This window comes from Oncorhynchus mykiss, chromosome 24, assembly GCF_057628025.1.
Source record: "Oncorhynchus mykiss isolate SJ-2025 chromosome 24, ASM5762802v1, whole genome shotgun sequence".
NCBI classification, from domain to species: domain Eukaryota; kingdom Metazoa; phylum Chordata; class Actinopteri; order Salmoniformes; family Salmonidae; genus Oncorhynchus; species Oncorhynchus mykiss.
The window spans coordinates 25712993-25725042 of NC_143045.1; the positions used below are offsets into that span (position 1 = coordinate 25712993).

The following is a 12050-nucleotide window of genomic DNA, read 5'->3' on the forward strand; positions in this document are numbered from 1 at the left end:
GTAGTGAAAACAGCCCATAGACAGACCATACTAGTCAGTTGGGCCCTGCCCAAATCTTTCATCCTCTTAACCACACAGAACTCTGGGATAGAGGAGAACGTTCCATATGTGGCATCACATGGTCACTGATGAGTACCATCGGGTGATAGAAGAGGAGGGGGGACAACATGGGAGAGGGGGTTATCCAGATGGGCCTCACTCTGGCCCGTCTGCCTGCCTTTCCCAGCATCCCCTGGGAGGGCCAAACAGAGGGTCAGGACTCAGGAGCCATATGCAAATCAAGGGACCCTGTGAAGGGGGAAGGGAGTGGCAGCACCTAGCTGGGGCATGCAGCCGTAAAGGAGAAGATGCAGGTCAGGGGACCCTGTGAAGGGGGAAGGGAGTGGCAGCACCTAGCTGGGGCATGCAGCCGTAAAGGAGAAGATGCAGGTCAGGGGACCCTGTGAAGGGGGAAGGGAGTGGCAGCACCTAGCTGGGGCATGCAGCCGTAAAGGAGAAGATGCAGGTCAGGGGACCCTGTGAAGGGGGAAGGGAGTGGCAGCACCTAGCTGGGGCATGCAGCCGTAAAGGAGAAGATGCAGGTCAGGGTCCCTGTGAAGGGGGAAGGGAGTGGCAGCACCTAGCTGGGGCATGCAGCCGTAAAGGAGAAGATGCAGGTCAGGGGACCCTGTGAAGGGGGAAGGGAGTGGCAGCACCTAGCTGGGGCATGCAGCCGTAAAGGAGAAGATGCAGGTCAGGGGACCCTGTGAAGGGGGAAGGGAGTGGCAGCACCTAGCTGGGGCATGCAGCCGTAAAGGAGAAGATGCAGGTCAGGGGACCCTGTGAAGGGGGAAGGGAGTGGCAGCACCTAGCTGGGGCATGCAGCCGTAAAGGAGAAGATGCAGGTCAGGGGACCCTGTGAAGGGGGAAGGGAGTGGCAGCACCTAGCTGGGGCATGCAGCCGTAAAGGAGAAGATGCAGGTCAGGGGACCCTGTGAAGGGGGAAGGGAGTGGCAGCACCTAGCTGGGGCATGCAGCCGTAAAGGAGAAGATGCAGGTCAGGGGACCCTGTGAAGGGGGAAGGGAGTGGCAGCACCTAGCTGGGGCATGCAGCAGTAAAGGAGAAGATGCAGGTCAGGTTTTTTAACATGCCTCCTCCTCCATCAGTCTTTATCTCTGATCTGTGGATGTACAGACCATTGGCCTTGTAGGAAGAGAGAGAGATCCAGAAGTTATGGTGGTTTCCTTGCAGATAGAAATAAAACCGTAGAGAACTGACACAAATCCACTCAATTTCATCAGTATGCAATAAAATAGCAATTACTAAGGCACTATGTAACAGTGTAATAAAGTGTTACTACACAGAAGGATTTCCGTTAGTAAAATGTGGTGTCAGACATGACCGGGAAGATTTTTTATTTACCATTTGAGAAATCTATCAGACCCATATGCACTGGGTTAGTAATCCATTAGGGCATCCAACCACGGTGCTCAGAATGACACAAATCACATTTACATTATGGTAATGCATCTTAACAGAACATGTAACTCATGTAATGAAGCAGCCAATAAAACAGCACTTTCAAACATTTGCCAAAAAACTATTTTGGAGAACACCATTCTTAACAGCACACCTGATAGTGGTTCCATATGTGACCGATAAAATCTCTGTTAGAAAGAGGGGGAATCTAAAGACGCAACAACTGAGATGGGTTGCTAATACGACCAGGATTGTACATTTGGCTTCTGGATAACCAAAGAAAGTTGATATGAAATCCAGTAGAACGGGAGAGAAATGAAATGGCGGTCCAATAGGGAAGTAAATGGAAATACATTTGATAAATTCATTATAATCACTCCTGTCTATACATAAATACAAATCATTAAAAATACTTCAACAGCAAGTATGACTTAGCCACAGAGGACTCGAGGACAGGATCATTAGCTTATTTGAAAAAGCTCATAGGCTGATTACGGAGTTGCAGCTGTCAGCGAAAAGCATCTAAAATATATATGTGTGTGACTATAATGTTTCTTGAGTATAATTAAAACAAGGGGTATGTGGCAAAGACATAGGGGAGTCTCTCCAGAATGGCTCAGCTGTCTCCCGCCAACTCTTGCACATTCATTGTGTGTATGGTTTGCCCTCTATTTTTTAAAATCAATTCCCCATAACATATGTCATCAGTAGTAAATGTACCGTTACTCATCATTTGGTTACATACATTTCTGTTATTGCATTTATTAAATGAGTTATTTACCGTTTTCATTCTCACAGTTGAAATGTTGTCTGCAGGGTTCAAAACAAGTTTATTTCATAACCATCATTTGCGAGATTTGTCATTTTTTTCATTGTCTTTTGTTTGGAGTGCCCCATATGTCTCGTTTCTCTGTCCTGATAATGTTGAGGTAGCAATTTATCAGGAGGTGCTGCAGCACCCTCAGCACCCCTACATGTTGAGGTAGAGATTTATCAGGTGGTGCTGCAGCACCCTCAGCACCCCTACATGTTGAGGTAGAGATTTGTCAGGAGGTGCTGCAGCACAGCACCCCTACATGTTGAGGTAGAAATTTATCAGGAGGTGCTGCAGAACCATCAGCACCCCTACATGTTGAGGTAGATTTATCAGGAGGTGCTGCAGCACAGCACCCCTACATGTTGAGGTAGAGATTTATCAGGTGGTGCTGCAGCACTCTCAGCACCCCTACATGTTGAGGTAGAGATTTATCAGGTGGTGCTGCAGCACTCTCAGCACCCCTACATGTTGAGGTAGAGATTTATCAGGAGGTGCTGCAGCACCCCTACATGTTGAGGTAGAGATTTATCAGGTGGTGCTGCAGCACTCTCAGCACCCCTACATGTTGAGGTAGAGATTTATCAGGTGGTGCTGCAGCACTCTCAGCAGCCATACATGTTGAGGTAGAGATTTATCAGGTGGTGCTGCAGCACTCTCAGCACCCCTACATGTTGAGGTAGAGATTTCTCAGGTGGTGCTGCAGCACTCTCAGCACCCCTACATGTTGAGGTAGAGATTTCTCAGGTGGTGCTGCAGCACTCTCAGCACCCCTACATGTTGAGGTAGAGATTTCTCAGGTGTTGCTGCAGCACCCTCAGCACCCCTACATGTTGAGGTAGAGATTTATCAGGTGTTGCTGCAGCACCCTCAGCACCCCTACATGTTGAGGTAGAGATGTATCAGGTGTTGCTGCAGCACTCTCAGCACCCCTACTTCCCGCGGCTATAGTAGAAAAGTGTTTTTTTAACATCCATTGTGAATGATAATATATTAAAACTATGAAGGGAAAAGGAGGATATCTAGTCAGTTGTACAACTGAACGCATTCAACTGAAATGTGTCTTCCGCATTTAACCCAACCGCTCTGAACCAGAGAGGTGCAGGGGGCTAGTTCCTCAGAGTAAGCTATATGAAAAATATTTCCAACAGTCTCCCCTTCAATAATCACCAATCATATAGGCTGTGTTCCATAGGCTTATTTCTTTAGCCGCCAATAGATCACCGTGTATCAATGTGTCCATATGGCAGAGGTTGTTTATCAAATCCAATTTTATTTGTCACATGCGTTGAATACAACAGGAAAATGCTCACTTACAAGCCCTTAACCAACAATGCAGTTAAGAAAAATAAGTGTTAAGCAAAAATAGATAAGTTTTTTAGAAACGTTTTTTTTAATTTTTTTTATTAACGAGCAGCAGTAAAATAACAGTAGCGAGGCTACATACAAGGGGTACCGGTACTGAGTCAATGTGCGGGGACACAGGTTAGTCAAGGTAATATGTACATGTAGGTAAAGTTCAAGTGACTATGCATAGATAATCAGAGAGTAGCAGCAGTGTAAAAGAGGGGGTGGGATGGGGGAGGACAATGCAAATAGTCTAGGTAGCCATTTGATTAGCTGTTCATGAATCTTATGGCTTGGGGGTAGAAGCTGTTAAGAAGCCTTTTGGACCTAGACTTGGCGCTCCGGTACCGCTTGCCGTGTGGTAGCAGAGAGAACAGTCTATGACAAGGGTGGCTGGAGTCTTAGACAATTCTTAGGCCTTCCTCTGACAGCGCCTGGTATAGAGGTCCTGGGTGGCAGGAAGCTTGGATGTACTGGGCCGTACATACTACCCTCTGTAGTGCCTTGTGGTCGGAGGCCGAGCAGTTGCCATACCAGGCAGTGATGCAGCCAGACAAGATGCTCTCGATGGTGCAGCTGTAGAACCTTTTGAGGAACTGAGGACCCATGCCAAATCTTTTTAGTTTCCTGAGGGGGAATAGGCTTTGTCGTGCCCTCTTCACGACTGTCTTGGTGTGTTTGGACCATGTTAGTTTGTTGGTGATGTGGACACCAAGGAACTCGAAGCTCTCAACCTGCTCCACTGCCCTGTCGGTGAGAATGGGGGTGTGCTCGGTCCACCTATTCCTGTAGTCCACAATCACCTCCATTGTCTGGATCACGTTGAGGGAGATGTTGTTATCTTGGCACCACGCGGCCAGGTCTCTGACCTCCTCCCTCAGGCCTACCACTATTGTGTCATTGGCAAACCTAATGATGGTGTTGGAGTCATTCCTGGCCATGCAGTCATTTGTGAATAGGGAGTATAGGAGGGGACTGACCACGTACCCCTGAGGGCCCCCGTGTTGAGGATCAGAGTGGCAGATGTGTTGTTACCAACCCTTACCACCTGGGGGCAGCCCGTCAGGAAGTCCAGGATCCAGTTGCAGAGAGAGGTGCTTAGTCCCAGGGTCCTTAGCTTACTGATGAGCTATGAGGGCAATATGGTGTTGAACGCTGATCTGTAGACAAAGAATAGCATTCTCATATACACTACCATTCAACAGTTTGGGGTCACTTAGAAATGTCCATTTTTGTCCATTTATATAACATCAAATTGATCAGAAATACAGTGTAGACATTTTTAATGTTGTAAATGACTATTGTAGCTGGAAACGGCAGATTTTTAATAGGATATCTACATGGAACGCATTGCTGATAATGGGCCTAAGTTAACCATTATCAGCAATTGTGCTAGCTAATCCAAGTTAACCATTTTAAAAGACTAATTGATCATTAGAAAACCCTTTTGCGATTATGTTAGCACAGCTGAAAACTATTGTTCTGATTAAAGAAGCAATAAAACTGGCCATCTTTAGAAGAGTTGAGTATCTGGAGCGTCAGCATTTGTGGGTTCGATTACATGCTCAAAATAGCCAGAAACAAATAACTTTCTTCTGAAACTCGCCAGTCTATTCTTGTTCTGAGAAATGAAGGCTATTCCATGCGAGAAATTGACAAGAAACTGAAGATCTCGTACAACGCTGTGTATGACTCCAGCGCAAACTGCCTCTAACCAGAATAGAAAGAGTGGGAGGCCCCGGTGCACAACTGAGCAAGAGGACAAGTACATGAGTGTCTAGTTTGAGAAACAGACGCCTCACAAGTCCTCAACTGGCAGCTTCATTAAATAGTACCCGATTAGCTAACACAACGTGCAATTGGACCACAGGAGTGATGGTTGCTGAGAATGGGCCTCTGTACGCCTATGTAGATATTCCATTAAAAATCTGCCGTGTCCAGCTACAATAGTCATTTACAACGTCTACACTGTATTGCTGATCAATTTGATGTTATTTAAGAAATGGACAACATATTTTTTGCTTTTCTTTCAAAAACAAGGAAATCTCTAAGTGACCCCAAACTTTTGAGTGGTAGTGTAGGTGTTCCTTTTGTCCAGGTGGGAGAGGGCAGTGTGGAGTGCAATAAAGATTGCATCATCTGTGGATCTGTTGGGGCGGTATGCAAATTGGAGTGGGTCTAGGGTTTCTGGGATAATGGTATTGATGACCAGCCTTTCAACGTACTTCATGGTTACAGACCTGATTGCTGCGGGTCGGTAGGCATTTAGGCAGGTTACCTTAGTGTTCTTGGGCACAGGGACTATGGTGGTCTGCTTGAAACATGTTGGTATTCCAGACTCAGACAGGGAGAGGTTGAAAATGTCAGAAGACACTTGCCAGTTGGTCAGCGCATGCTCGGAGTACACGTCTTGGTAATCCGTCTGGCCCTGTGGCCTTGTGAATGTTGACCTGTTTAAAGATCTTACTCACATCGGCTACGGAGAGCGTGATCACACAGTCGTCTGGAACAGCTGATGCTCTCATGCATGCTTCAGTGTTGCTTGCCTCAAAGCAAGCATAGAAGTAATTTAGTTCATCTGGTTGGCTCAAATCACTGGGCAGCTCGCGTCTGTGCTTCCCTTTGTAGTCTGTAATAGTTTGCAAGACTTGCCACATCCGACAAGTGACAGAGCCAGTGTAGTACGATTCAATCTTAGTCCTGTATTGACGCTTTGCCTGTTTGATGCTTTGTCTCAGGCAATAGTGTTTATTTTTAATTTTTATTATAAGCGTCTGGGTTAGAGTCCTGCTCCTTGAACGCGGCAGATATACCCTTTAGCTCAATGGGGATGTTGCCTGTAATCCATGGCTTCTGGTTGGGGTATGTACGTACGGTCACTGTGGGGACGATGTCATCGATGCACTTATTGATGAAGCCAGTGACTGATGTGGTGTACTCCTCAATGCCATCGTAAGAATCCCGGAATATATTCCAGGATTGTGCTAGCGAAACAGTCTTGTAGCTTAGCATCTGCGTCATCTGACCACTGTTTTATTGACAGAGTCACTGGTGCTTCCTGCTTTAGTTGTTTGTTTGTAAGCGGGAATCAGGAGGATAGAATTATGGTCAGATTTGCCAAATGGAGGACGAGGGAAAGTTGTGTATGTGTCTCTGTGTGTGGAGTAAAGGTGGTCGAGTTTTTTTCCCCTCTGGTTGCACATTTAACATGCTGGTAGAAATGAGGTAAAACGGATTTAAGTTTCCCTGCATAAAGTACCCGGCCACTAGGAGCGCCCCCTCTGGATGAGCGTTTTCCTGTTTGCTTATGGCAGTATACAGCTCATTAAGTGCAGTCTTAGTGCCAGCATCGGTTTGTGGTGGTATGTAGACTAGAGGTCGACTAATTATGATTTTTCAACGCTGATATATTGGAGGACCAAAAAAAGCCAATACCGATTCAAAATCTGTCAATTTTTATATTATATATATATATATATATATATATATATATATATATATATATATATATATATATATATATATATATATATATATATATATATATATATATATAAAATAATGACAATTACAACAATACTGAATGAACACTTATTTTAACTTAATATAATACATAAATAAAATCAATTTAGCCTCCAATAAATAATGAAACATGTTCAATTTGGTTTAAATAATGCAAAAACAAAGTGTTGGAGAATAAAGTAAAAGTGCAATATGTGCCATGTAAAAAAGCTAACGTTTAAGTTGCTTGCTCAGAACATATAAAAGCTGGTGGTTACTTTTAACATGAGTCTTCAATATTCCCAGGTAAGAAGTTTTAGGTTGTTGTTATTATAGGACTATTTCTCTCTATACCATTTGTATTTCATATACCTTTGACTATTGGATGTTCTAATAGGTACTTTAGTATTGCCAGCCTAATCTCGGGAGTTGATAGACTTGAAGTCCTAAACAGGGCAATGCTTGAAGTACAGCGAAGAGCTGCTGGCAAATGCAGGAAAGTGATGTTTGAATGAATGCTGATGAGCCTGCTGCTGCCTACCACCGCTTAGTCAGACTGCTCTATCAAATCATATTTTTTTTTTTTTTTTTTATTTTACCTTTATTTAACCAGGCAAGTCAGTTAAGAACAAATTCTTATTTTCAATGACGGCCTGGGAACAGTGGGTTAACTGCCTGTTCAGGGGCAGAACGACAGATTTGTACCTTGTCAGCTCGGGGGTTTGAACTCACAACCTTCCGGTTACTAGTCCAACGCTCTAACCACTAGGCTACCCTGCCGCCCCCATAGACTTAATTATAATAATCACAGAAATACGAGCCTTAGGTCATTAATATGGTCAAATCCAGAAACTATAATTTCGAAAACAAAATGTATTTTTTTTTCAGTGAAATACGGAACCACGGGCTGTCGTCTGAAGCTGTTCTATGGAAAGGAGTCAACCAAAGACCAGGAGCCCAAGGTGAGAACAATCTCTTGACCCAGAATATTTTGAAATCTTGAAATCCTTGGAACTGTAAAGAATTTCTAGAGCAAGAAGAGGAATATTTATGGCTTCAACATCAGTTCAGACTATAGACAGAGTGGCATCAAAGCAGCCGTGACGCTTTGGACGAGAGGTCAACCGATTAATCGGAATGGCCGATTAATTAAGGCCGATTTCAAGTTTTCATAATAATCTGTATTTTTGGACACAGACTTGCCGATATGTTTTTTTATTTTTGTAAAAAAAAAATTACACACCTTTATTTAACGAGGCAAGTCAGTTAAGAACACATTCTTATTTTCGATGACGGCCTAGGAACTACCTGTTACGAGAGGGCAGCAAGAAGCCAAGATAAGTTGCTAGCTAGCATTAAACATATCTTATAAAAAACAATAAATCTTAACATAATCACTAGGTAAACTAGTAATATCATCAACCATGTGTAGTTATCTAGCGTGTCCTGCATTGCATATAATCGATGCGGTGCCTGTTAATTTCTCATTGAATCACAGCCTTCTTCGCCAAACAGGTGATGATTTAACAAGCGCATTTGCGAAAAAAAGCACTGTCGTTGCACCAATGTACCGAACCATAAACATCAACGCCTTTCTTTAAAATCAATACACAAGTATATATTTTTAAACCTGCATATTTAGTTAATATTGCCTGCTAACATGAATTTCTTATAACTAGGCAAATTGTGTCACTTCTCTTGCGTTCTGTGCAAGCAGTCAGGGTATATGCAGCAGTTTGGGCCGCCTGGCTCATTGCCAAATGTGTGAAGCCCATTTATTCCTAACAAAGGCTGTATTTCACTGATTTCACTGAAATAATAAATATTTTGTTTTCGAAATGATAGTTTCCGGATTGGACCATTTTAATCCCCAAAGGCTTGTATTTCTGTGTATTATTATGTTATAATTAAGTCTATGATTCGATAGAGCAGTCTGACTGAGTGAGTGATGGTAGACACCAGCAGGCTCGTAAGCATTCATTCAAACAGCACTTTTGTGCGTTTTGCCAGCAGCTCTTCATTGCGCTGTTTATGACTTCAAGCCTATCAACTCCCGAGATTAAGCTGGTGTAACCGATGTGAAATGGCTAGCTAGTTAGCGGGGTGCGCGCTAATAGCATTTCAAACGTCACTCGCTCTGAGACTTGGAGTAGTTATTTCCCTTGCTCTGCATGGGTAACGCTGCTTTGAGGGTGGCTGTTATTCCTGTGTTCCTGGTTCGAGCCCAGGTAGGAGCGAGGAGAGGGACAGAAGCTATACTGTTACACTGGCAATACTAAAGTGCCTTTAAGAACATCCAAAAGTCAAAGGTATATGAAATACAAATCGTAGAGAGAGAAATAGTCCTATAATTCCTATAATAACCTCAACCTAAAACTTCTTACCTGGGAATATTGAAGACTCATGTTAAAAGGAACCACCAGCTTTCATGTTCTCATGTTCTGAGCAAGGAACTTAAACGTTGGCTTTTTTACATGGCACTCCAAAACTTTGTTTTTGCATTATTTAAACCAAATTGAACATGTTTCATTATTTATTTGAGGCTAAATTGATTTTTATTGGTGTATTATATTAAGTTAAAATAAGTGTTAATTCAATATTGTTGTAATTGTCTTTTTAATTTTAAATTGGACGATTATTCGATATCGGCTTTTTCTGGTCCTCCAATAATCGGTATCGGTGTTGAAAAATCATAACCTCTACTTTGGACATATCAGAGTTGTCTGTGTTACATGAAAATGTTATCATCCTTGACACAGACATGCTTGAACATCTTATGAACACAATCAATAATGTTGTACTGTTTAGAAGTAACTGGCACAGTTACAGACAGAACACATTTTGGACACACATGATAAATATCCACTATTCTTTCATAATAATAGGTATACTAGCCTTAGGTATACTTGCCAACAAAGCTTATTGTGAAAGCTTTGTTGGCACATGGGAACTTTAATAATATACTGTGCGAGATAATGTAAGGATCTGCATCTTATTGATGGTAAATAAATATTTACAGTGTGGCTTTATTAACGTTGAACCATCACTCCATTGCTCTGGCAGCTGTCTTTGTTCGTGTCACTGACTAAAAATCAGGCATGTGTTGCTTGATCGCTTTATGAACAAATTCCTGTCAACTACAGGTAACTGTCAAAATAAAAGAAACATCGACATAAAGTGTATTGATAGGGCGTTGGGCCACCACGAGCCATCAGAACAGCTTCAATGCGCCTTGGCATAGATTCTACAAGTGTCTGGATTCAACGGCATTCTTCCACAAGAAATTCCAGAATTTTGTATTTTGTTGATGGTGGTGGAAAACTCTGAGATGCAGCTCCAGAATCTCCAGTAAGTGAGTTAAGATCTGGTGACCGTAAACCACTTATGCTACTTTGAGACCCCTCTTTCAAAGTCACAGATCTACACCCACAATAAAATTAGCTAAATATGTATACGTGACCAATGCAATTTGATCTCTGCTTCTATCCATGGTAGACAAAAAAAAATGGGCAACTGGACATTTTCATACATGACCCTAAGTATGATGGGATGTTAATTGCTTAATTAACTCAGGAACCACACCTGTGTTGAAGCACCTGCTTTCATTATGCGTTGTATCCCCAATTTACTCAAGTGTTACCTTTATATGCTGTTTGTTTAGGATTTGAGTTTACGATATTAAAACATTATTTGACATGTACTGCTTACGAAGACAGCTAACGTTAGCTAGCTAAATCAGTGAATGCAAGCAAACTAATGTTAGTTGTGTGGATTGCGTTGAGGGAATTAGCTAGCGGAAATACTTTTTAGAAAAACTATAGTATAAGCGAATGCGACAGCATTTAAGGCAAGCAAACACATCTGTTCACTAGTTAGCTAACTAACGGTAACGTTAGCTACTTGGGACACAACAATATATATTTTTATAACTAACATCAACCCTTGTTCTATATGTTACAACTGTACAATCCTGGGACGCTGCTGTTCAGAAGGGCCTCGCTGACTCCCAATTTCAACATAGAAAACAGACAATCCATCAAGGTTCACTTTACCCAGTGTCCTTTAGCTATTCATAATCTTAGTAAATTGTTAACACTTAAAACGTTACTTCGTTGTGTTCTAAATCAGTTAGCTAGTAAAAAAAAATGCACATTTGGTTAGCGTTTACTTGCTAGCTAGCTGGAAAACAGTCAAATGTAGCTAATGTTACTTACTCATTGAAAAGCAGACAAATGGTTTCCGAAGGGGAACTACGACGGTGATTTCTTCTGTCAATGTTATTTTTATTGCCAAACAGATTGTAGAGGACTCTCTTCAGTGACCGTGTTTTGAAAATCCGAATTATTGCAACAGAGGGATCTCCACGAAACTGTGCCTGTGTTGGCTGATTGTAGTAAACCAGAGCTATGAAAACAATGTCTGCCGGTCGGAGGCACAGAGCCTGCATCATGTTGTCCCAGAAACAAAGAACAACACACCTTCCTAGCGGACAAATGGGAGAAATACAGTAGTGAGCAGAGAGAGGGTCGTTTATTTATGTTAAAGAAGCTAATGTACACTTGTGCTTAGCCTCCAGTTGAAAGCATGTATGTTTGAAGACGTAATGACAGAAATGTACTGCACTTTTTACTGAGAAAAAACACATAGGACTACCTTTTCCTTCAGATACCCTATATTGTCCTTTTTTAGGTAAGCAACATATGAGATTGACCCAATTAATCCCTTTGGTGATCCCAATAATGTAGCTAGCAAATTTACAAGATAGCGACAGTAGTTTCCTTGGTAACCAAACAAACATACTTGCTAGTTTAGCAACCCAAACCATCAGTCCTAGCTTGCTATTATGAAAATCGAATTGAACAATGACAATATTTTCAATTCAAATGTTGCTTTCAAAATTGCTGCGGGGACTTGCTTCCATTCAGCCAC

The 12050-nt window shown here is 42.4% G+C and overlaps 1 protein-coding gene across 2 annotated transcripts in view; it reads right to left on the reverse strand.

Moving 5' to 3' along the window:
• Positions 1-11688, reverse strand: part of LOC110504059 (CUE domain-containing protein 1) — a 45896-nt gene extending 34208 nt beyond the window's left edge. The window contains exon 1 of one of the 2 annotated variants that reach the window (XM_090218789.1): positions 11336-11688. The gene's annotated coding sequence lies outside the window, so the exon portion shown is untranslated. The remainder of the gene's footprint in view (positions 1-11335) is intronic. The other variant, XM_090218790.1, reaches the window with a different exon arrangement.
• Positions 11689-12050: the final 362 nt, after the last annotated feature.